Source organism: Pleurodeles waltl, chromosome 5 (assembly GCF_031143425.1).
Source record: "Pleurodeles waltl isolate 20211129_DDA chromosome 5, aPleWal1.hap1.20221129, whole genome shotgun sequence".
Lineage (NCBI taxonomy): Eukaryota > Metazoa > Chordata > Amphibia > Caudata > Salamandridae > Pleurodeles > Pleurodeles waltl.
Window position 1 is genome coordinate 376,020,212 of NC_090444.1, and position 24,438 is coordinate 376,044,649.

The following is a 24,438-nucleotide window of genomic DNA, read 5'->3' on the forward strand; positions in this document are numbered from 1 at the left end:
ATTCCATTTTTTTTTTACCGCCGGCCTGTTGACGGTATTAACGCCGCTTTATCACCGACCGCCAGGATTGTAATGAGGGCTTATGTGTTTTTGTCCATCATAGTTAAATATTTGGGAGATGGTGCGATGATTGGTAAAGGAGTGACCTGGAGACTTGGTGTACTTAAACCAGAGTACTGCTTACTACAAATGGCCTAAAAATAAGACAATGAGCACAAGATCCATGGATTTAACTGTATTTCTTGGTAAGAGGAGCACAGCAGTTAAGTTGAAGGAGACTTGCCTCCTGTGACCAATAAATGGGAAAAGGATGTGATGTACTCAATAATTTAGTGCTGTCCCTCATTTCACAGAAGTCAACAATACGTGACACTATACGCATTATGTTAACCAAAGTACTAAGAGTCTGAATGTAGAAAATGCCATGAGAAATTGTTTTAACAGTGCATACATTTTTTTTTTGTATTAGAAAACCTGGTGGTATCGCCTTTAAATCAAATATTTGCAAGATTGAATTGATATGATGAATAATTTAGGCCTCTGACTACCTGAATGTTTTGAAGCAATGTTGAATTTCTAATGATTAATGATTTTAATATATGTGCAAAACTAGAGAAATGTATTTCCACATTATAGCAACTGAAATGCATTGGTAGAGTCTTATTTTGTTTAAAATTATTGTAATATGCTTATTATTGAAGCCTTATTAATGTTGAATTCATAAGTGCGCATATTAAAAGTGTGTTTATTAAAATGTATTAATTAAAACTATTCATTAAATGTCACTTGCGTTAGCCTAGGTGAGGTCTGTTAGTCTTGTGTTTCATGACTAAGCAGGAATTGCTGATTCATTTTTTCATACCATAAGCTTTTTTTTAGACTTTGTTCCCATGAGATAATATTTACACATAGAAAGAAAGTGCAACTGTGTCCTTGAGTTCAGAACATCCTGAGTAGATGGACTAACAAATTATACAAATGTTTCAAACCCATGTGGAGCTAGATGGATGGATGAAGGTTCCCATGATGAACCTGGAAATGCAAGTCGATGTTTCAACCTGGAGTCGTGTGATCGATTGTTATTGGATGATGCCCCTTCAACATAATATGGACTGCTTTTCAGAGTGGATCAAATTGCTTTATGAATTTTAATATACTGTTGACCAGTTGCACTTTAGTCAGATTTCCAGATGCCTTTTCACCATAACCTTTGGTGATAAAGAATCCCTGAATGCTGAGCTCCTCGGACAGGCATCTTCCTCTTTGCCTGCCCCGTTGAGGTGCCCTGCTGAGACTTAGAAATGTTCTCCCTATTCTCCACAGAAGGTCTACTTCTGGCATGCTGACGCTTTTCCCTTTTACCTATTTTGTTGGCCACCTTAGTTAGCACGTTTTTTTGCCTGGGATTTCCTTTTTCCATTTTTTTCCCCTTTTTCCCCTTTTTGTCTTTTCCCTGCATGTGTTCCACCCCACACATGTTAATCCTTAATTTGGCCAAGGTAGGGTTTTCACCTTTGCTCAGCTGAAATTATAAGCTTAATGATTTGAAACTGATTGATGCTTGCTAAGCCTGAGCAAAGTTTACTTTCTATATCACAACTGATCTTGTTATGTTTTGTGTTTTTGTCTTGAGAATAAATCACATGACTTTGAGTCTGAGTTTTCCTTCTACAACCAAATTAGTCATACTGTTTTATTTAATTGGTCTGTATTGAAATTGAGTTGTATGGTTCTACCACACCCTGTCGCAGGGTCTAAACTTCTATTGGCCTTGATAAGCACTGATTTCTGCGAACGATGTGATATAATGGGCAGAACATGAAAACATGTTTTTGAACATGATAAGCAAAAATATGTAGAGGTCACCCAGTATTTGGAAGTACTGATGCAGAATTTAGAAGACAGAAACAATGATAATTTGCAACCTTAGATCTACAATTGTAGGAAATCTGAATGCTACATGCATTGATTGGTTAAATATTGCTGTATAGCATTGTTGATCCCTTGTCACTATTTGTGATATTCTTGTTTGGCATGGATGTCGAGGGAATGAACACCAAGATGTTGGAATGATGTAATTTAACTTTTAAACAGCTTCAGTGTACAGTATAGTACCTCACAAATTTTTAGCCCGAAGTATATATCTCACTGACTGTTCACTGAGAAGCTTCACTAATTATGCAACTGGTTCTACAGAACGTTCCTGATTATTGATAAACCATACTCATGGTATGACCCTTTGGCCTCAGGCTTACCACAGTTTCAGTGCTTGTTTATCTTTTGTCAGTTTGTAAATATTACTAATGGAGGGAGAATCCAACAAGCTGTCACATTTGAATTAAGAACAATTATAAATTATGTGTAATGGATGCTCGTGGAACACTGCCTTTTTAAATGATTTACATAAAATGCTATAGAACTGTTACAAATGCAATGTGCACGGACTAATACACTTTAAAGAACATCAAAGCTACATTTTCCCAACAGATGACTAGTGATCTCTACTGCAAACATGACTGTCAACACCCTGCAATATTCCTGTCAACATATGGGGCCAGATGTAGCAACCGAAAATTTAGCGAGTTGCAAATTGCGAGTCAGACCGACTCGCAATTTGCCACTCGCAAAATTGTATGCAGAAAGGTGTCTCAGACACCTTCTGCGACTCGCTATGGGGTCGCAAAGACCCACCTCATGAATATTAATGAGGTGGGTCGCATTTTGCGACCCCATAGCGAGTCCATGCATTCACAGGGATGGTGGCCTGCTGAAGACAGCAGACCTCCATGTCTGTGACTGCTTTTTTAATAAAGCAGTTTTTTTTTTTAATTGCAGCCCGTTTTCCTTAAAGGAAAACGAGTTGCAATACAGGAAAATAATGAAACCATTTGGTTTCATTTTTTCAGAGCAGGCAGTGGTCCATTGGACCACTGCCTGCTCTGAAAAATTATTTTTAGCGACATTCACAAAGGGGAAGGGGTCCCCTAGGGACCCCTTCCCGTTTGCGAATGAGTTACCATCCACTTGAAGTGGGTGTTAACTGCGAGTTGGTTTGCAACCGCTTTCGCGGTCACAAAGCAACTTAGCATCGCAGTGCAAGTCGCAAATAGGAAGGGAACACCCCTTCCTATTTGCAAGTCGGATTCACATTTTGCGAGTCGGTACCGACTCGCAAAATGTGAATCAGCATCGCGAAGGCCATTTTGCATGGCGCAAACTGCGTTTTTCGCAGTTTGCGACATGCAAACCGGTTCCTACATCTGGCCCATGGTGTATAGGGCATATACAAATTCTCTAACATCATTTAAAGCCTCACTGACAGAAAGATTGGCATCTTCAACGTATTCATGTTTCTTTATCACTCAATCAAAAAAATCAGATGCAACTACTGACAGTAAGAAGCCTCTAGCAGGTATGCTCCATGCTATGCAATATGTTGATTGACTTCAGACCCTTCCCAATTCTTGATGACCAAGGACATCTTCAGGAATTACTGAGAACGAAAGGAACCCAGCAAGGCAGGGTCATATGATTCAGTCAGAACTCGCTCATACACCTAGCTACACAAAAGATAAGGATTGACATAGGTCTGTTCTCATTTATAGTACTGCATGAATGAATAGAGGGTGTCATAGGCTACTGGCTGCTGTCATCAGATGAAGAGCTACAGCCCTGATCGCTGGTTTATGCAGGACCACATTTAAGTCACTTGATCCATGCCTCCCACCTGGCTTCATATAGATTTACAAAGATTGGCATGCTCATGCATACTCCCAACATGCAAGGAGAGAGCCACTGTAGGTACCAGAGACAGCGCAGTGGTATAAAAAGTGGAAGAGAATGCATGCATGTGTACATTTAGAACAAATGCGTCCAACAAAGAACCAGGAGCACGGCATCCATGTCAGATATTTGTAATACTCATATAAGATACGTTTACATCAATGAACCTAAATGAAACACATGTAAGTATCCTGCAGTTATCCTGAAAATCTGGAATTGATCTGGTCCTACTTTGTTCACTCTTGATTTAGATAGGTTTACATCAATGAACCTAAATGAAACACATGTAAGTATCCTGCAGTTATCCTGAAAATCTGGAATTGATCTGGTCCTACTTTGTTCACTCTTGATTTTGAACATACACAGTGAGAGCGCTCATGGACAAGCTGGGTATTATGTGCACAGAGGACACAAATCTTGCTTCTATCTCTCCATATTATGGTGGTGTTCTGTTCTTGATACTGTTCAGGGACTCTCAAAGTATCTGATTACACGTATGGACTCAAATGCTGTAACACTGTACAGTAGCACATCCAAAAGCTTGATTACAGTAAGATGCAGCTGCTTGCAACATTCAGACTTATTTGGTTATATTCATTACATCCTTGAATATCAAGTTTGCAATAACCAATGCATGTTAGATGTCTTATTTGTGATAACCAATACTTGTTGATTATGCACATTGTAGTCCACCTGCTCCAATTGTAGCTGCCAAAACATGTGCTCTTCATATTGTGATCTGTATTGAACATGTGCCACAATCAGGAGGATAATTGCTCATTTTTTTACCAAGCAATCAACTGCCAAAAGGCGCATGTGCACATTTAATTATTTAAGGATGCTTGTGCGTCTGAGGCCTTTTTCTGCTTTGTACCTATTGCTTTGCTCACCTGGTTCCAATCAAGGCAAGTTCCTTGTCCTCCAGCCTGCCTCCAGTCGAGTTCTAGTGCAAGTCAAGTTCCTTGTTCTCCAACCTGCCTCCAGTCGAGTTCCAGTGTTCTTCGTTCTCCGAACAGCTTCCAGTCAAATTCCGGTATTTCTCGTCCTCCAGACAGCCTTCAGTTGAGTTCCGGTGATCCTCACCATCCAGTCGGCTTCATGCGGAGTCCCGGCTCTCCTCTTCCATCTTATGTCGATGATCCCATAATTCCTCTAAAAGAGAGAAAAAAAGAAAAGTGAAAAAACTCGGTTTGGGTTCTTCTGAAATTTTCAAGCAAGTAACTTAATTTCAAGGTAAAATGAAACAAAACGGAGCTCTGTCTTTTAAATAAATTATGACAATAAGAACTAGCATGATTCATTGTTTGAGTGGGAATCCAAGACATGGCTAACCAGATATTAAGGAAAGATGTGTTTGCTGTAACAAGCGCCTCCCTGAGTATTAGGCAATTGGAAATAGAGCACGTTTATCAAAACTATTATTGGCAGGAGATTACGCCAGAATACAAAGAAGTCCTTTAGTCAAGTTGATTGTTTTTGAGTTTTGGCATTGCTCCAGAGACTCTGAAAGTATTGTAAAAAGAGGAAGAGACTTGTTCTGTCGTATATGCACAATGTGTCAACAATTTCTGACATTATACAACGTACCATAGTTTATGCAAGTTCAATGTATTAATGAAGTAATTCTTTTGCAGCCCAGAATCCTAAAAACCAAGAACCCAGTATTTTGAGAAAGCAGAAATCCCGACGCCCAACATGACACAGTCCAGGGGCCAGCAGACCGATTCAGCAGTCCACGAAGTAGAAGCTGATATTTTCTTTTTTCTCTTCCCAAAACATCCTTCCCCTTGAGGACTTGCGAGAAGGCAATGTACTCTTCATCGCGGTCAATTTAGTCCTCACCAGGATTGGGGAATTGTCATCACCCCATCGTAATGTCTAGAATTCCGGTGAGTGGCTTGCACAGAACAACCACACAGTCCTACATCCTGTTGACTGGTAAAATAGCTCATATGCATCAACATCTAAAGAATGTCCGATAAGTTATTGCAGTCTGTCTGGTTTTACCGATCTGCTGTTCAAAGCAGTGTTGCAACTTGTACAATACCTCACTCTTCACATGATCTGTTCACTGCCATTTTTGATTAATAGCACTCAGTGTCATGTGCATCTGGACTATCACTGCTGCCCAGTACCTGACCACACACTTTGTGTTCCCAACTCACTGTACTCCAGTGTCCATGGTCCATCTCTCGCAGTCCTAAACTCTACATCTATAGGTTCATCCCTCTGTGGAGGAGTCTGAGTAGCAATGCAATATGTAGCTATCCCTTGATTTGCGTAACTGTCCTCAGCCTCCTGCATTTTGCCTATATTCTTCCCAGACATTGTGCACCCATGCATTACTCAACCTATCCTAATGACTTTTCTATTAGACACCGTGCTTAACTCATCAGTGCACAATGAAGAATGATCTATATAATCGGCATGAATCGAAACTAGAAGTTTGACGTCAGAGTGCAAAACTTCGCCACATTTTGCAGTGCTGCACTCCAACATTTCGAAAACACAGGGATGCGCTGTATTTACAACAAGATGGTGGACCCGTGTGTTCTCTAGCGCTGGTGCTAAAATTAGCTGCCTAGCACCAAAGCAGGCACCCTTACACCATAGTTCAAGGATGTCTGCATTGGAGGGAATGATTTTTTATGTGCAGGAAGATGTCCCTTCCTGCACAGAAACAATCAATAATGGTTATTTGTTACATTTTGCAGCACACATATAAGTAACAAATCGTCATTATTTAATGATTGTTTATGTGCTGGAAGGGAGACCTTCCTGCATATAAACTATCATTAATAGCGTTTTGCTCTCTTTATGTGTGTTGCGCCACTCTAATGCGTTATTTTTTGGAGCTGCTTCAGGTTTGCGATTTCTCGTAAATCTGAGGCAGTGTCAAAAGCAATGGGTGTTGCATGGAAACGCCCACAGCAACACCCATTGCACACTTCCCTGCTGCAGAAAACTGCGTCGGGGACCCGTATCTACAAGGCGGCGTTAAGCCATGCAAAATGGCTTTGCGTCGCCTTGTAAATATAGAAAAGGGCACAGTTCCACCAGATTATCGCTGAAAGTGACAATCTAGTGGCACTTGGGGCTTGAAAATGAGCCCCTATGTTCTTTGGATCATCTCCTTGCTTTTGACGGAGCACATATGGAAGAGAACTGTGATCTCCATTTGATGGATCTTGTAATAGACTGGCAGGCAAAGGAGTTAGAAACAGATTTACAATTTAAAGTTTGTGAAACCCATTTGACCACACTGTGAGCACCGGGAGTCATTATGGAAAGTTTAGTTGGTTTATTATAAATGAGTATTCACTCCAATATAGGTACATATCAAAATCATATTATAAAGGTACAGAAGTAAAACCGGGAAGCCAAAACGCTGAAATAAATTCAGTGTCAATAGAATAAGTCATGCAGAAATTACAGTCACAACAATACAAATACTAAGAAAAAGGAATTGACATTCCTTACAAGGATTTCGGATTGTTCCCCCTAAACGTGAACAGATCTAAGGTCATCTAGCTCAGATTGCAAACTAAATTGGGGAAGTAGATTAACCCCTTCGCTGCCAGGCCTTTTCCCCCTCCTGTGCCAGGCCTTTTTTTGCCTATTTGGATTAGTTCTCGCTTAGGCCCTCATAACTTTTTGTCCACATAAGCTATCCATGCCAAATTTGCGTTTTTTTTTTCCAACATCCTAGCGATTCTAGAGGTACCCAGACTTTGTGGGTTCCCCTGACGGAGGCCAAGAAATTAGCCAAAATACAGTGAAAAATAGATTTTTTTTTTTTAAATGGGAAAAAGGGCTGCAGAAGAAGGCTTGTGTTTTTTCCCCTGAAAATAGCATCAACAAGGGTTTGCGGTGCTAAAATCACCAGCTACCCAGCTTTCAAGAACAGGCAGACTTGAATCAGAAAACCCAATTTTTCAACACAATTGTGGCATTTTACTGGGACATACCCCATTTTTACGATTTTTTGTGCTTTCAGCCTCCTTCCAGTCAGTGACAGAAATGGGTGTGAAACCAATGCTGGATCCCAGAAACCTAAACATTTCTGAAAAGTAGACAAAATTCTAAATTCATCAGTGGGTAATTTGTGTAGATCCTACAAGTGTTTCCTGCAGAAAATAACAACTGAAATAAAAAAATATTGAAATTGAGGTGAAAAAAACAGCAATTTTTCTCTACGTTTTACTCTGTAACTTTTTCCTGCGATGTCAGATGTTTGAAAGCCATATACTGTTACGTCCACCAGACTCTTCTGGTTGCGGGGATATATAGGGCTTGTAGGTTCATCAAGAACCCTAGGCACCAAGAGCCAATAAATGAGCTACACCTTGCAGTGTGTTTTCATTCTATACCCGGTATACAGCAATTCATTTGCTGAAATATAAAGAGTCAAAAATAGGTATCAAGAAAACCTTTGTATTTCCAAAATGGGCACAAGATAAGGTGTTGAGGAGCAGTGGTTATTTGCACATCTCTGAATTCTGGGGTGCCCATACTAGCATGTGAATTACAGGGCATTTCTCAAATAGACGTATTTTTTACACACTGTCTTATATATGGAAGGAAAACATGTAGAGAAAGACAAGGGGCAATAACACTTGTTTTGCTATTCTATATTCCCCCAAGTCTCCCGATAAAAATGGTACCTCACTTGTGTGGGTAGGCCTAGCGCCCGCGACAGGAAATGCCCCAAAACACAACGTGGACACATCACATTTTTCCACAGAAAACAGTGGTGTTTTTTGCAAAGTGCCTACCTGTGGATTTTGGCCTATAGCTCAGCCGCCACCTGGGGAAAACTACCAATCCTGTGCATTTTTTTAAACTAGAGACCTAGGGGAATCCAAGATGGGGTGATTTGTGGGGCTCTCACCAGGTTCTGTTACCCAGAATCCTTTGCAAACCTCAAAATGTGGCTAAAAAAATACTTTTTCCTCAGATTTCGGTGACAGAAAGTTGTGGAATCTGAGAAGAGCCACAAATTTCCTTCCACCCAGCGTTCCCCCAAGTCTCCCGATAAAAATGGTACCTCACTTGTGTGGGGAGGCCTAGTGCCCACGACAGGAAATGCCCCAAAACACAAAATGGATACATCACATTTTCTCAAAGAAAACAGAGGTGTTTTTTGCAAAGTGCCTACCTGTGGTTTTTGGCCTCTAGCTCAGCCACCACCTAGGGAAACCTACCAAACCGCTGCATTTTTGAAAACTAGAGACCTAGGGGAATCCAGGACGGAGTGACTTGTTGGGCTCTCACCAGGTTCTGTTACCCAGAATCCTTTGCAAACCTCAAAATGTGGCTAAAAAAATACTTTTTCCTCATATTTCGGTGACAGAAAGTTCTGGAATATAAGAGGAGCCACAAATTTCCTTCCACCCAGCGTTCCCCCAAGTCTCCTGATAATGGGGGGATCCTGGTATCTCCTGATAATAATCCCTGTCGCGGGAAATGCCCCAAAACACAACGTGGACACATCAAAATGATCAAATAAATAACTACCTGTTTTTGCGGGGGGCACCTGCGTTTTTGGTCCTGGGCTCAGCAGCCATCTAGGGAAACCTACCAAACCCAGACATTTCTGAACACTAGACACAGATGGAGTCAAGGGAGGTGTGACTAGCGTGGATCCCCCAATATTTTCTTACCCAGAATCCTCAGCAAACCGCAAATTTAGCTAAAAAAAAAAATGTTTCCTACATTTCTGTGTGGGATCACTGCACCAGGGCAAGTTTCCTACCACCCAACGTTCCCCTCAGTCTCCCGGTAAAAATGATACCTCACTTGTGTAGGTGGGCCAAGTGTTTGTGACAGGGATGAGCCAAAACACGTCGAAATTATGGGGGAACCAAAGTGGGTCCAAAAGGGCAGTTTGAAAAAAACATTTTTAGGCGGACAAGTGCAGCAGAAATGTTATCAGTATACATGAGGCAATGCTGGGTGGTAGGAATTTTGTGGATTACTGCAGATTCCGGAAGGTTCCATTACAAAAATGAGGGAAAAATGTGTGCTTTCCAACAAAGTTGCAGGTTTGCAGGGCATTGTGGGTAAAGAAATGGTGCGGGGTGCATGTGAAACACACCACCCTGGAATCAACTCGATGTTTAGTTTTCAGATGTGTCTGGGTCTTGTGGTTTTTCGACATGGCAGCATCCCAAAGTAAAAAAAAGTGCAGCCCTCACCATTCCAAGTGGGACGATTTTGAGAGTTACCAAGCTCTCATGGCCCAAATGTAAAACAAAAACCAAAAATAATCACATGTCTTCTTGCTTGCCATGGGATAAGATATTTTAGTGTGTGGGGGAGAGATGAAAGACTGTCAGCCACTTCAGTTCGGGTGGGGGCATAACCAGGCCCATACTCTTTTTGCCCCCCCCCCCCCGGGAGTGGCCCTTACCAAAGGGGCCGCTCCCCTTATGCATTAGTATAAAAAACAAAAAAAATCCCTGGCGTCTTGTGGTTTCTTCCCCCGGGGGGGGGCAGAAATGGCCTAATAATAATTTGTCCCCCCGGGAGAGACCCTTGCCTAAGGGGTTGCTCCCCAAACATAAAAAAATAAAAGTAAACAACTCCTTTTGAAGTAAATAAAAAAAAAAAAATCCCTGGTATCTAGTGGCATTTCTGCTGCCCGATCGCATCGCAATCGGGCAGCAGAAATGCTCAGAGAAGCCTGAAAGGAGAGGAAAGGCCTTTCCTCTCCTTTCAGGCTTCTCTGACCCCCTCCACGTGATCGGAGGAGAAATGCTTTCCATTTCTCCTCCGATCGGGTGCTGGAAGCTGAGCTTCCAGTGCCGGAGGGAAGGCCTCTGATGAGGTCAGCGAGCGAAAGCGCGCTGATGTCATCAGATGCCACAGGGGTAAAAGGGGGCGGAGGTAGAAGGGGAAGCGATTCCCCTTCCATCCCTGCCTAGGGGAGGGGTGTTCCTGGCCATCTGGGGAGCGCTAGCGCCCCCCCCGTGGGCCCCTAGAAGGACGAGGTGATCTCGCCCAAGGCACTGGGGAACCGGCGCCTTGGACGAGATCACCTCGTCCTGGGCGCACAAGGGGTTAAAAGGTCTCAAGGGAGGACGCAGGATACGTGTCAGCATCATAAAGTCTTAAATAGAAGAGAATAAGTGGTAGCATAAAGCTACTCACTGTAAGGGCAAAAGAGTGAAAAGTAGTCTAGACCTCTTCGATTCCTTGGGAATCTGCTGATAGTCTAACAACGTGAACACTAACTTAAAGTGGAAAGTTCCAGGAGCATCCACATCTCTAAACATGTCACCAGAAACACAATTATTTCTCTTTCTCACAGGGAACATCTGCTAGATTAGTCGAATCTCCCATCCCACAAAGCTCGAATGACCAGGTTAACCTCAAGTGTCTTTGTTCCAGATATGAAAAAAATAGGAGGCTTTTTCTGCTTATTAAATCATTCAGTCAGTGCCAGGATTTCTCTTCTCAAGCTTCTCCATCTCTAATACACAGTATTTAGTTCTCTGACTAAGAAATGCCAAATACAAACCTGAAAAAGAAAAGATATGTAGAGAACACAAAGGAAAAATACATCTCATGTTTAACTAGAGGCCTAGTTAAGCTAACTTAATAACTCATTGTCAAAGCGCACTTCTAATACACGATTATAGGTGCAAGCATAATGTCAATACATCGAAACACAAGTGTAATTGTGAATGAGAACTACAAACCCCCATGGTCAAATTAAACATTAGAACACACATATATAAGCTCTAGCTCCTACAGTGAATACATCTCCAAATATTCATGTTGATGCTTCACTTTAAGTTAATAATGGTGAAGCCAAAAGTATGCTGCTCCACTTGTTCTCATCTTGACTACTCCAAAGATTATTATTTTACCAACTCATATATCAACAATGTTTTTATTCTGTGAGGTCACTTGAAGTACCTTGTGCACAGCTGGAAGCTCATCTGAATTCTCCTTTGATGGCAATTAAAATTCACATTTTACGTTCCTGTTGTGGAGTTACTGCATTTTTTCTACTCCAAGAACTTTAAAAAGATTTAATATGAATTTGCTGAATGATGCAGATGCCTGAACCCTGATTTGGAATACCTGTGTTTTGTTTTGACATTTTATGCTGCTATACTATTTCCTTTGTTCTTCATGATGTGGTGGGAGAGAAAATGATAGCTGTTGGTGTGACGTAATTTCCTGTGCATTCTCATGTAGTATTCTTAGTACATAGATGCACTTCCTGTATGTGCATCTTAACAGGTGTCCTCTCCTGTAGCTATCTCAGGTTGACCCAAGTCAGCTTGTAAGAAAGGGTTTTGAGTATTACATCATGCAGACTAACCCCAGGCTTCTCGTATTTCATAATGGTCAGACTGATAAGACATCTTTGCTTATTCTGTCATGTGAGAGCTTTTCTTGCTTGTCCATTGCTTGTACCATCCAACTACATGAGGTTCATGGGAGTAGGATGTCAGTTGATTGTGCTTTCATCCAAATATGGTCACTAAAGCAAGCCCATTAATTTGTATTTCTGTTTGGGTGCTTCTGATCTAAGTATTAGAAGCCAAAGTTATCCTATAATTACTGGCAGTATGCACTATTCTGCAACGGTCCACTTGGATTTTCAATTATTTACAACTGATAGTTTGACTCCCTAAATAGGTTCTGTGTCCTCCATAGAAGTATAGAGGAGAGCTCCATGCTTAGTTAATGGATACTCATCAGGAAAAGTGAATGCCAACACTGATGCTTGTGTGAGTATAGGTAGCTTTGCATAGTGTGATTGTTTGTCCTCAATAGACATGCATTGCTTCAGATGCATGAGAACGTATTTAATGCATAGCTACTATTAGAGGGGGTGATTGCTGAATGGGCAAACCATGCTGGAGGCAGATATTGTAACAAGTAGTCAAAGTTTATATTGGTGTATGTACCTAGTTAAACTGCCAGATTAAAATATGTGCACTGCCAGATTGATAACTGTGCACTTTCTCACCATTGTTTCATTTCAAGTAAATTTGAGTTGTCTGATGGAGAAGATGTCACTGGATATTTAGTGCAGTGCTTATTTATGGAGATGGATTGTACATTTTACCTCACTTCACTTTATACATCTTGTACATAAGTTTAAACTTGTCAGTACCTTTGTCGCAGTTTAAAGCATGCCTCAGGTAACAAACTGTGTAATTGTAGCAACTGCTTGGCTACCCAGAGCTTTGTAGATCAGGCCCATTGGGAACTTGCAGAGACTTCTTTGTGACAAAACCAAAAGTTTATCTCAAACAAATCCAAATAAAGGTGAATACAATAGCCTCATTGCTAATAAGGTTGATTTACATGCCCACTGACTCCATTACATTTTTGCAATCATCAAAATCTAGTTGCACTCTAAAGGAAGACCAGTCACTAAACTGTACCTTTATGCACCTTTATTCTGTAAACAGCTCTTGGTGGTCTCTCTTTTACCTTGTTCATTCCGATCTCACTCTTGAAGGACATCTTTATGTTTACTTATAATGTATGGACAAGCTTGCTCTCTCAAAAGAGCATAGGCCAGAATATCCATGCTTCAAGACCTGCTTGCAAAACCTGCAAGTCACTTTGGGTGCACTAAACTTTCTTTTCATTTTTGAAATGGGTGATATACTTCCAGAAATAACATTCCTTCGTGCTCACTCATTCTTCCATGTCAGTGACATCATATGATCTCTCTGCTGGTGACATTATGGTAGGTTTTGCATCCAGTCTCCTATACAGCTGCAACTGCAGTTTCTAAAGAAATATTTACGCATGGCCGTGGTGAGGCAAATCGTCCCTCACCTGACTCCTCAACATTTTTAAGCATGTTGAGCAAATTGTTTCTTTTAATATTTGTAACTATTTTAAATTGTTCTTGATCTGACTGCTATTGTTCTGAATTTGATTGTTGGGGGATTTTTGGGATGAGGCACAGTTACTGCACTAGTAGTTTGGGGGATTTGCCTCCTTGCCTCCAGTCCATTTTCTACTTAAGCGTAGTGTGGATGCACAGTGGGCACACTGCTGCTGTGCCAAAGGCAAGCCCATCTGCGCCCATCTATGCCTGACAGGTAGCAGGGGCAAGGAACCCTGGTTCTCCAACCCCAACCAGGCTGATGTACTCCTCCACCCAATAGCAGGCCCTCTGCCCTGGGACTCAAGAGGCCTGTATCTCATCTATCAAGCAGAATGAGACACTTCCATCTGCCATCATTGTTGGTACCACGTGGCAGCCACATTTGATGGCCCTGTGCCTGAGGTTACTCCCTCCGTCCCTCACTCTGACTCTTTGAGTGACAACCACAAGGATACAACTTTGCAGTTGCCTAGATCAAGGACGTATAGTTTTTTAATATTAATTGTTGCTCCCTCATGAAGCAGCAACTGGAAATGTTCAGTTTGTTAATGGATAAATCACCTGATGCTGTTTTCCTAATGGAATTGTGGCTAAATGATACATCTATACCAGACATTATCTCAACACTGCCTACCAATTACAGCATAGTAAGGCAGGACCGTTCAGACAGAAAATGGGGTAGAGTTTCCATCATCTTTAGGGCTCACTTCCATTGTACGATCAACAAACTGCCTCTCTTTGATTGTGAGGCCATTCATTTGTCTCTGCGTCTAACCAAACATTTCACCTTTTCTGGTGCTCTGATCTATCATCCCCCTGGTCCTTCCAGCTGCTGGGGCCCTTCACTGTGAGTAGTCCTTAACTAATTTATCCTTAAATGTTCTAACTTCACCATTTTAGGTGATCTGAACATCCATTTTGATGATGCTAACTGTAGATTTGCCTGTGCCTTGGTAGATGAGCTTAAGGCTCTGGTTGTTTCATCTACTCAATCACTCCCCCACTTCTGTGGCAGGTCACTTACTTGATCCTCTTGTCTCCAGCCTTAGGAGTATGTTGATCGATAGTTCACTCCCATTGGTGAGGTCTGATCATTATACCTTTCTCCATTACTTTCCCTACCATCTCTAAGGCACATCTAAGTGAGCATGTCACCAGGCTAAGGCCTTGGTCCAAATTGAATTGCACTACCATTAATTCACTTCTTTTGGCCTCAGTATTTGAGTTGGGTCATTCGGTGGATACTGACATACTGACTCATGCACCATTGATGACTTGGTCAGGTCATTGCTCGACTCTGCACTCCCTCTAAAACCTAGGACCTCCCTCAAAGATTCTCCCACCGGCTCCTTGTTTTAATGATATCCTAAGAGACCTTAAGAATATTTGCAAGTATTTAGAGAGGATTTGGCATAAACTTTATTGAGGCGAATACGCTGAAATATAAGCAGGCACCAAGAAAATACCATAAGGACTGTCACTTGACCAAGGCACATTTCTATTCTGACCAGATCATATCTGCCCAGAACTGCCATAAAACTTTATTTCAAGTCATTAAATCTTTAACAGATGCTGCTGCTGTCTCGCCTTCCCCTATGCTGTCACAGAAATATTGTGATGACCTGACCATCTTAATTTGCAAGAGGGTAGCCAACATCCAGGCTTCTTTGTCCCCTAATATTCAGCCTTCTCATTCTCAGTTGCAGGCAGGTCTTTGGTCGATTGCACCCACTATCTTGTCTGGCTCACTGTACTCCTTTGCCCCAATCAAACCTTCTGGACTTGTTTTCTTACTTAACTCTATCACATCCAGCTCTCCCTTGCCTACTTGAATAAACTTTGCCTCAATTTTTTAACATTGTAATCAATCTTTCAAAATCCTCATTATCAGAAGGTGTTGTTCCCACTATCTGGAAACATGTGATGATAGTTCATCTCTTGAAGAAATTTAACATTGATCCTCTTAACTGGGAAAACTATCATCTGATTTTGACTGTCTTTTTTTCCAAACTTTTAGAAAAACATGTCAATCAAGAACTGTCTGCTTTATGCAGAAGCCAACAGTCTTCTCTACCCCTGTCAATCAGGATTCAAAGACAGTCTTAGCACTGAATCTCCACTGCTTGGCATTACTGAACATCTTAGGCTCCAACTCAACAGAGGTGGCATGGCGGTTCTGATCTTATTAGTCCTTAGTACAGCATTTGATACGGTCTCACATAAACTACTTCTTCAGAGACCAGAGGACAGGGGAATCCATCATTTAGCTTTGGCTTGGCTAAGTTCATTCCTACAAGATGGGTCCATACAAATAAGTGAGCTGCTAATTCCTTCCATCTGTCATCTGGGTTTCCACAGGGATTGCTGTTGAGTCTGACCCTGATCAACATTTATGTGCATCTACTGGTTGATTTAGTGGAAAGTTGTGGTCTCACATTGTATTCTTATGCGGATGATACTCACATTATGTTCTCTCAGTTCTTCATGGATAACAGTACTCTGATGCCCTCAATTCTTCTCTCACAAAGGTAGTAATTTGGATGAACAATAGCACTCTTAAATTTAATGGAAACAAATATGAAATTCTGCTGATCAAGAATCTTCAGCTCTGGGGCCCCCAGTAGTGGACAGATATTCTGCGAGCTGCTCCCTCTCATGTCCCAGAGGTTAAAAATCTAGGTTTCTGTTTAGATCACAAACTTTTGATGGATCATCAAATCACCAAGGTAGCTTCCATTTGCTTTGGCATTCTTAACTGGCAACAAAATACTTTGGTTGCTCCCAATGTCGGCCCAAAGGGCAGTAACTCAGGCCATAGACATCTCCAGACTAGACTATGGGAATATTCTTCACCTAGGCTCCTCAGAGGCTTCTATTAAATGCCTTCAAATAGTTCAGAATGTGGTGGCCTGACTGATATTCCATCTTCCTAAACATTCTCCCATTTCAAGTCTTTTGCATGATCTCCACTGGATTTCCCTTGAGAAACGAGTTCAATTTAAAGCCCTGTGTTTTATATACAAGGCTATGTTGAATGAGGGCCCACTCTATATCAGATCCTTGGTGTCTCCTTACTGCCCCAGATGACCTCTTCGCTACAGTCATCAGAACTTTTCTAGCGTTCACAGATACAGGGCAGTTAAACTAGGAGGAAAATCTTTTGCTTACATGGTTCTTTCTGAGAGCATGAAAATCTTTCTGGTTAATTTGCAAACTTTTAAAAACCTGACTCTAAATCTGGATCTGGCCTTGGTGTCTGCCTAGTGCTGAGAAACCCTGTTGGGCTAGCTATGCACTCTACAAATCAATAATAGTAATAATAGAAAACCAGTTTAAAGAAATAGTGAGAGCGGAGTTACGGCTTTCTTTATTACAGACAAAATAAAGTCATTACAAACAGACAGGGTCTTTGTTCAATGACACAAAAGCTAAAAATGGGTAAATATATATATATATATATGTATGTCGTAAAATGTCAGCAGTTATATATATACATATATTTTACCGACTGGCATAATTAGCTGTGCATGGCGAAGGTGCAAGCTATAGTTACCTTGGGCTGTGAGTTACAGTTACTTGAAATAACTCTAACTAGAACTGCTGACATTTTATGACATATATATATATATATATATATATATAGGCACACACACGTATATATGTATATATATATATATATATATATATATATATATATATATATATACTACTGGTGGTTGCCATTAGGTAGTCATAGTTAGAACCATGTTTCCATTGAAAAAGGATCTTCACCAAATTTTCCAAAAAAGTGTGCCGTTGATTGTTGTTGCAAAAAGAACAAGTGATGGACAGAATACTGAACAATGTCAAACATTCACCCCCAGTACAGAGATCTGGGCCTAAATCCATTGTTTTTTTTGCTGCCCATGCCATTCCAGTTTGGACCCAGCCATGTGCATATCAGTCTTGACCCTGTTCCCATGGGCCTTCCCTGGCCTGGAAACAAGCATCCTGGGACCGGTTTCACCCCTCCTCAGCCAGGCTAGCTCGAATCTAGTGGCATGGTGAGCACGGAACCCACGTCTGGGCATAACCTTCCCACTTAGGACGACAAAAGCAAAAAGAACAATTGATGGATTTAACCCAGATCTGTGACTGGGGTGAATGTTTGATTGGTTCCACATTCCGTCCATCATTTGTGTTTGTTTGCTGTTGATTCTTGTTGAGCATGAGAAGTTTCGGGGTGATCCATCAAGCAGGGACTGAGAAAAAAAGGGGGAGGGGTGTAAAAAAAACATGTGTTTCCCATGTTAGTTTCCATAGGAGTTTGGAACATGACTACAGCCTGGATAGCTGGATGGAATTACACCAAATTTGGCAGAAAGCTAGATTTTGTTCCACAGATTGTGCTTTTGGTTATTTGGTGTAAATCCATTCAGTAGTTTATGAGAAATTAAAGAAAATCCATATTTGTATATCTGAGGAAGCAAATAAACCATGAATATTCGTGAATATTTGCAAATGCGCATGCGAATATAAGCGCTGTAATTGGCTGGACAAAACATGAACAGAAAGTTGCGGCTGCCATTTTAAGGTCCCTGGGGTTGAAAAGCAAAATGAAAAGTAGCATAAGGGGTAAGGGTGGAGGTACCCTAACACCAGGGTTGTTTGAGGGTCAAATTATGGGTTTAAAATATTTTTTTCCCCATGCGCGATATTAACGCATATAAATGAATATTCGCTAATATTTGCAAATAAGCACAAAAAAAACTTTAAAAAAACATTCACAGTCTCATTCATACACTAATTCATTCAATCACAGATGCATTCAGACTCATGTGCCCACTACCACCCCCACTCAGACATTCATGCACCCACTCAGACCCACTCATAGACTCACACACACACTTTCAGACCCACTCAGACACTCACTCACAGATCCACTGACAAAGACAGGCCCTGTGGGCAACCCCTGCTGCTCACCTTTGGCCATGCGCGGCACAGGGTTGGTTAGTTATAAGGGGTTGGCTGCTGGGCCTGCGGCCAACCCTCACCATGCATGACTTTATGTTTAAAAAAACATAGAAATTCACTGAAAAAATACAAAAGTTACTGGGACGTTATAGTTAGGTTTTGAATTTACTCGTACAAAACCATAAAATGTCAGCAGTTATCGTTATATTTCAAGTAACCATAACTCACACCTTAAGGTAACTATAACTTGCGCCTTCGCTATGCACAGCTTATTACTTCACATAATATCTCATTGATGAAACATTTTATGGCATCTTTGATATTATCACTGACACATTTGCAATAAAATTATTGATGAGAAAACTGCATGGTGATGGCGCGAGTTATAGTAGTCTGTGGGACAATAGGCATTATGAGTTAAAGTACCTGGAAGAGGGAATAACCTGCTTAACCAGGGACTACTGGGCTCTTTTGCACAGGTTTTCCCCACCCGGGGAGTTTACCACAGATATTTATTTCCTACTTTGATCAATTAATAAATATCAGTAGGGCAGAAGGGGCTGTAGGGGTCTGAGTGTGGGGCAGGAGGCAGGGAGGGTGTCTGAGGGGTGGGAACACTATAGACTCTGTATGATGCCTGAAGAGTGGGCGGGACCTAGCTTTTCCACATCTAGAACCACAACTGGAAAAATCAGTCTGGTATTGCCAGATCTGGCAAATTTATGTCCAGAAACACCACACCATTTTGAGTTGTCCAGAGTAGTTTGCACCTCATGTTAGTACTCTGAGCAACTCATAATAGAGGCCTTAGTGTGAATGCTTCAACTTCCTTTACCTCTATACCACAAAACTTCATTTCCCACAACAAACTACCTAGTCTCTTGTAGCCCACCAATTCACTTATAACCCAATACCTGGTCTCTCAGTACTCCGTCATCTACAATACAATAATGTATTTGTTACCTCCACCAAACAAGATACTAGCTCCTTTGCCCTTCACCTCCATCTTAGCCTTCCATTTTGTTATTGCTTTTGAATCAGGCATGATGCATACACGCACACGTTTTTCAGGCTCTATACATGCCTGTAAATTTAATTTGGCTACGTTATCACAATGTACAATGGTGTAAATAAATGTAGGTGTGTGTTTTAATGCTTGTGCATTCATTCTAATCTTCAGTCATAATATATAGTGGGGAAGGTGCTGACTGAAATCTTGGCAGCTATATATAATTCCTTTGTTGTTGGCCTATCACATGGAAACAGTCTCCAAAATGTAAATGAAATGCAAAGACAGAAATGATTGGCATGCCAGGAGCAAAAGAGAAATCCAACCAGAGTGCTGTTTCTCAAGTATACTTAAACAAAGGAAATTATCCAAGAAAAAGTTACTTATCTGAGATGAAGACAGATGCTAAACAGACGTCCTGCAGTAGGGTTGAGGAGTGTTGGTTTGGTTGGCAATCACAGCCTGAGCACAGGAGGGAATATTCTTGTCTACGAACTTGCCAGGATTGGACGAAATCCACTCAGGAGACAGAGGAGCAATTGCGGAATTTCTACTGAAAATAAGAGACTATATTGTAATTTAATGATCCTGGCAGCTAACTTTGGAATACAAACTGATCTTTATCAATTGTTAAACATGGATAGGAGGTTATATGCGGAAGGGAGGTTATATGCGGAAGGGAGTGGGTAGGGGAAATCGCTGACTTAATTGTAGAGTTTTTAGGTTGCAAACTTCAGCCTCTGTATCAAGTCAACGCATTTCCAGTTTCCGTCATGAAGCATGCTCTAAATTAACTATTTTCTTAAAATAATACAAATCACGTGCCGGTGTAGGGGTACACCAATGAGTCCTAAAGCAAGAAAGCAAAATGTCCACCTTATCCTCTGGTCAAGTAATAAAAAGCAGCCATAAATAATAATGGTGCGCTGTGTCCACCAACCCCTGCCCTGCTACCAGTGCACCTGCTAAATACACCAGTGATAACTATGTCCCTGAAACTATGAATAGTTAACTCGTTTTTTCCCCGTTTTGTGATTTTATCTTTCAAGTGGTTTGCCCAAAAACAGTGATCTGACCCCTTTGTAAACGAAACAGCCCAACTGGCCACTGAGTCACATAAAATCTAGAATCACTTTAATTTATTACGCAAGTGACTTTCCCGGAAAGGATAACTGTATGACGTTATTTGGGAAAATGTGCCCTGCTTAAACTGGAGACAAGCGAAACAGAGCTTAAGAAACTGCAAAAATGCAGTTTCTTTCCAAATTAAACTCGTTTTTTTGAAAATATGACAATTATGAAAAATTCACACGAAAGTGGGTCTGCTGATGTCAAGGGATAGGAAATGAGAGGCTCGACTTCTTTCCCAATTGTCCTCTTCGAGCTGAAATGAAAGCAAACCTGCTGGCTTTTGTCCTGTTAAAATACTTGGATAATCAGTCCAACATGCTAGATGCATATCAGGCTGAGCCAGATCGTGCAGACGCGTGACGGGGCAGCGTGGATGATGGCTACAGATTGTCTCACCCAGGCCAGCTGTATTAGTCTCTGTCCTAGCGCTCCTCGGGAGTTTGGGGCTGACAGGATTATACATAGCCTTATTGGCCAACCTTATCGCAATGCGGACATACTTACATCACAAGCCATTATTGCGATATTGGATCACTAATGTAATAGCCTCTGCTTCCATTACAAGTGCCCCAAGGAATATCGAAACATTTCAATTTTATTTTTAAAAATAACACCTCCATACTTCATCTGCATATCTTATAATTGGCTTTGTGGTGCAATTATCCAGCTATGCTGGCCTGTGTTTAAAGGAGCTCCAGCTGGCATTGGTGATTTCCCAGTCCTGTCAGGAATCCCAATTGGTGGTGGTTTGTTGCTCTTTTTCATGGTTTGCATATTCGCCGTCGCTTTCGAGACCTCCAGTTATATGTCTAGTCATCAAGACCAGTCTTCATTGTTCTGCCAACCATATTTCTCCTTTAATCTAACAACATAAAGAAAGCATTTACTCTTGGGCCTATTTCAACATCTAACCCTACAACTAAGTGTAACTCACCACTCTTTTGCTATTCACAATTTCCAAGTGATGATTTAGACCTAGATGCAGATTTACATGTTTCCACACATCACATGAGGTGGGAGTAGCCTCCTAACACAGAATTTATTAGTGTAAAGTTACTATTAATAACTTTGAACCTATTGATTATGATCTCTGCCCCTGGGACCGAGCTCCCTACCACCTAAAATTAAAAGCAAATTCAATTATAAACGTACCAATGGAATTGATGTTAAAAGTCACATATGGGCTGCACTGTGTATTTAAACTATTCACATATATGACAAAATATATTGGTTGCAGTTCAAAAGTACAACAGTAACACACAGAAAGGAAAAGTGCCTTTGCAATGAATTGCAACTTTTTTACATATTAAAAAGTTGTCCCTAACATCCATTTTAAGCCCACGGGACTGAGGGCCAGATGTACCAAAGGATTTGACCCATTCTGTGTCTATGGGAAAAAGCTTTCGTACATATGGTCCTGAGTGCTTAATAATACAAAAGTGGCACACCATATATTTGATATAGTGTGACCTCACTGTGATTAAATATTCAAAATCTGCATTCACTGTGTAGGTTCAGCTAGATTCTTCATGAACAGGCCTAGGTATAAATAAAATCATTAATTTGTATCTTCATCAGGGAGAATGGTAACAAAATTAATCAAAGTTATTTTGCAATCACTTTTCAAAATCTCATTTAATGCTGAAATCGGAATTTTGATAACTGTAGTGGAAAAATAATTTCATTCAAAAATGGTTTGTGCTGCATGAACCAAAACTAGGTCAGAACCATTTTGTCACTCATCTCACCTGCAAAGGCTCAATAGACATTCCTGGCTGGAGTTAACAATTATGATCACCAGAGGGCAATGACTTGGCCTCCATACCTAATAAGACATGGGTGTCAACTGGTCACTCATAATTAATTAACCACCTGAAAGGGGTAGAGGTCCAGTTCACAGCCTTTCACACTACTTATTTGAATTTGAAGATGCTAAATGGGGCTGACAGGATCCTCTGCCATTCATTTCAGGGAACTGCATTGGCTCACTGTCTCCAGCACCAGAACAGGGAAAACTAAATGATCGGCCCTGACAGAGGGAAGAAAACTCACGTAAACAGGGATGTGGTAACAGAAGAGGGGATTAGCCATTTTTTAGCCTAGTATACTAACTACTGTTTTAGTATGAAAAAGAGGAACTGCTGAAAAATGAGGTGGGCATAGAGCGAGAAAGTAGACAGGACTCGGAAGGAAAAAGTCTTCAATCATTGTTAATGGCACAGAATAAAACGGCACCTCTCCACCACCGCCTCAGTACATTCTTGGACTTAGGAAGAATACACTTAAAGCCTTTGCTGGTAAAAAAGATTTAAGGACTCCTGACCTTTTGTTTGGTGCTGCAGGGCATAAATAGTAGAAAGACTCCCGACCCCAAGATGGCTCAGCTGACTACATAGGATAGGACCCTATGGGCAGCTAGAGAGAGATACAGTGCCTAGAATCCTGCCTTAAGGACTACAGGCCTGACAGAGTAACTGGCAGGAACTGTCTCAGTAGTTGGAGAAAAATTAAAGTTAGTCCTTTGTTTCTACCTCCAGAGGACAAAGACAAGATTCTGAGACTTGCTAACAGACCAAACTCCCAATGTGATCCAGAAAATAGGTACGCCCCTCTCAGAAAGTTTTGCTGCACTTAAAATGTGTTCCATGTGCCCTTACAGAAACAGTATGCAACTCTGTGGAGACCCGCCCGGCCATAGTTTGCTGCTTTGCTTCAGTGGGTGATTTTGAGAACCATAAAGTGACTAAGTGGCAGATTTAACTCTTGGTGATCTTTACTCTGTCCATTAGGGTGGCGGAGAACATTATGCCCACCACTCTGACGGACAGAAAACCACCATATTTTGAGTTCACCACGTGCTGAGCAGTGAGCTCTGGGCATTCACATGAGTCAATGACATGGTGGCTTTTGTGAATGCACTGAAATTGTAGTGCACAGTCTTTTAGGTTGCAGCACACCAAACATTAAAATGTTTAAGAAAAGAACTGTCAACGAAAATGTTTGTTTCTGATCAAAAACCTTGTAGTCCCCACACCATGGGAGTGGCCAGGCTGTGGAGGTCATGATACCCCCTGATCCACTGGCCCACCAGAGTAAGTTTTCGAATATCAGAGCCAGTGCAGGCACCACTCTCAGACAACTAACAGTCTGCTCAACTCACAATAGAGCAGGCAGACCAAACATTTAGCAACAGGGTACCCCATTACGTTTATGATAGAGTATCTTGTCTGCCAAACTCTAAATCAGTCCCTATTTTTTAAGATACATTCTTGGACCAGGGTGAGGCGATGTAACAATCCCAACTACAAAGTGACTTCAGTAGCTAGGAAATCCAGTTTTGTCTCACTGTGAGCTTTTGGTGTCAAAACCAACAGATGCAGCAGAAGTTTGATAATGAGTTATCTGACTTCAATGGCACCTTATGGGGTTCATCCTTGGGCCTCGTCCCAAGGGAAGACTTTTATCTCATTAACATACACTATAATAGAACGTAAAACCTTTTACCAGAGTGGCCCGGTATGTTATATGACATCCACTCCATCACAGCCAGATTAAATTAATGCCTAGGTCCTCGTTAACCACAAACTGAGACTATACTTTGCTTTTGCTAGGTATATGCCATAAAACATTTTAAAAAACTATCTCTAGTTCCCCTTATCCAATTTCAATCATATTAGTGTAATTTTTCCTTCTT